At 45.1% G+C, this 2,917-nt stretch overlaps 1 non-coding gene across 1 annotated transcript; it reads right to left on the bottom strand.

Annotated features, from left to right (window-relative positions):
• Positions 1 to 2,564: 2,564 nt before the first annotated feature.
• On the bottom strand, positions 2,565 to 2,671 carry LOC141470609 (U6 spliceosomal RNA). The gene has a single exon (XR_012463493.1). It is a non-coding gene; the product is annotated as a U6 spliceosomal RNA (small nuclear RNA).
• Positions 2,672 to 2,917: the final 246 nt, after the last annotated feature.

The following is a 2,917-nucleotide window of genomic DNA, read 5'->3' on the forward strand; positions in this document are numbered from 1 at the left end:
CCTTGTTGCATCACAGCTGGCTTGGTCCTGGCCAAGAAGGTGATGTAGGTTGAGGTCTTCAAATGAAATAAAAATGGATGGATAGCCTGTGGAGAAAAGGCCTTGCATCAGTCTTCAGTAGAGGAAGAAGGCAAGACTGGGCAATCAGAGGCAGAGCAATGTGTGTTTATGACTTCAAGGGCACTGAGGGAGTGGATGGTTCCTGTGCAAGTGATTGTCTTTGGAGATTTCTTTTCAGCTCCACTCTTGCTAGTGCTCACTTAGGGCTGCTGCTGAGCCTTAAGTGAGCTGGCTGCTTCTCTCTGCACTCCTCTGAGGGGGTGAAGGAATCTTACTTCTGGTGGCATCAACTGGAAGTGTTGATGGGTTGCTTAGAAGGATTTATAGGAGGGCCTTTCTACAGAGCATTTTAATAAATCATCTGCCAAACTAGCTCTTGATTCTTGCTGGTGTACATTTCTTGCCCATCACAAACAGTGTGACAAGGATGCTGCAGAGCAATGGCTTCATGCAGCAGAATCTTTGTGGTGGGTGGGATCCCAGGCTAAGGTTTGTCCTTAGTCATTAGTAATGCTGAAGCTGGCAAGTTACTTCAAGGAGTGCCAGCACTCCTTTGCCTTCCCCAGGAGGGGTCTGAAGGAAATGCTGTTCTTCACTCTGCTTGTTTCAGGCTTTTGGGCATTTTGGTGGGAGTGGAGGCTGAAGAAATAGGGAAGGAGGGATAAAGGTGCAAGTTGTCTGCATCCTGATAGCACCAGAACCCACAGCTTCTTATAAGTATTTTGAGATGTCAAAAATCTTCTAAAAGAGAAGGAAAAGTCTGAGATTAGCTGGGTAGTAAGAGCATGGAGGCTACACACAAACATCACTCACTGAACAGACCAAACTTGTGGTGGAAAGGTGGGTCTGTAATGCAGTTGGGGCCCATCACTTCAATTCTTCACATGCTTGCTAATTTAGAAACACGGCTAGAGTGCTTTAGATGCGAGCAGTACTCTACCCATGTTTACAAAGCTTTGCAAAGGCATGAAATAGTGTTCCTTGTGTTAATGTTCCATTTAATAATAGCCGTCGTGCCTTCCAGGTAGTCCATTTCAAGGCATTAATTGAACTTCTTGGGTGCTCAAGGTCTTTAACCTTTGACTGTAGACCATACTAGAGGCAAACTGATCACTCAAATGTTCTCCCCAGTGCGCCTTATTGCCTAAGCACACTGCAGGAATGCAGTATATCACCGGATAAATCATTCACCACGATATCATCAGAACTGCTGGTTTGCCATTTAATTCTAGTGGGGTACAGAATGTTTCAAACCATGGCAATTACCGTTTGCATGAACTGGAAAACCTGGTTGAATGATATACATGTATTTTTAAAAAAAGGGGGAGGGAGTACAACAGAAGCAGTGAGCTGCACGTTGGCAAGTAACTGCATCCTTCCCCGGGGCAGGTACCGTAGCTATTGTGGTACATTTACTCTTATCTCTGCTGATCTACCACTATCTCAGTTCTTTGCTATTACTGTGCTGGAGGCATGGGGTTTGTGACATAACGATGCGTTATAACGGAGAGTAGAGGGATGTAGCTGTGTGACTATCCAGAAAATCCAAAAGTATCCAGAAAAAAAACAATGGAGGCAGTTTAAAGAGCTGTATTAGGAAGTGTATTTCCCCCTGTGTTTCCCCTGCTGTCTGGGGAAGTTTTCTGGGGGACGTGAGTTTTGAATATTTTTAGAAGTGACTTTGAGCTAAAAATGTTAGTCGGTTTGCTGGCTTGGACCAAAGCTGAGAGTCCTTCCTGGGGTAAAACTCACCCTGAGTCTTATGAGAGTTGTCTGAGATGACGGTGTTCAAGATTTCCTTGCTGCTACTTTCTGGACTGCTATAATAAGCACAGTTGGTGAAAGCACCAAGAATATGAATAAAAAAAAATGCTTTAGAAATTTAGTCTTGCCTTTAAAAAACAAAACCCAAACCCCTCTCAAACCCTGCTCTCCCATTCCTTTTGGTCCCCTAATTCCTGTTCCAAGAGGGGTCTTTCTCTCAGAATCACAGAATATTTTTGGTTGGATGGGACCTTTGAGATCATCGAGTCCAACCACCAACAAAAAACAAACAAACAAAACAAAAACCACCAAAAACAAGAAAAAAAACCCACCCCCAAAAAATCCCAGAACACCAAACACCAAAACCAAACCAAAACAAACGCCCACAACCACACACCACCCCACCCACAAACAGACACAAACCAACAGTCTCGGGTACTAGAGCATGCCCTGAAGTGCCATGTCTACACATTTCTTAAATACCTCCAGGGATGGCGACTCCACCACCTCCCTGGGCAGGCTGTTCCAGTGCCTGACCACTCTCTCAGTAAAGTAATTCTTCCTAATATCTAATCTAAACCTCCCCTGCCGCAACTTCAGACCATTTCCTCTGGTCCTGTCATTATTCCCTTGGGAGAAGAGGCCAACACCCACCTCTCTACAATCTCCTTTTAGGTAGTTGTAGAGGGCAATGAGGTCCCCCCTCAGCCTCCTCTTCTCCAAACTAAACATGCTCAGAAAAAAATATAGAATGCTTCACAAATTTGCATGTCATCCTTGCACAGGGGCCATGCTAATCTTCTCTGTATCGTTCCAATTTTAGTATATGTGCTGCCGAAGCGAACACATCACTCTCCTCCCCACCTGGCTGCTCTAGGCACTCCCTTGTCCTTTCCTCTCTTGCTGGCTGAGCACTGAGCTATCTCCTCATCTGTCCCAGCAGTAGCTATTTGGAGGTTTTTGGACCACTGCATCCCAACACAATTTTGGGTCTTTCAGGGCTGAAATGCATGCAGAGAATATTGTGGGAAGGAAAGGGCTCTGTCTGTCGGAAGCCAGAGGCAGAGACAAATTTTCATCTTTTGATACCTGC

Source organism: Numenius arquata, chromosome 11 (genome assembly GCF_964106895.1).
Source record: "Numenius arquata chromosome 11, bNumArq3.hap1.1, whole genome shotgun sequence".
Lineage (NCBI taxonomy): Eukaryota > Metazoa > Chordata > Aves > Charadriiformes > Scolopacidae > Numenius > Numenius arquata.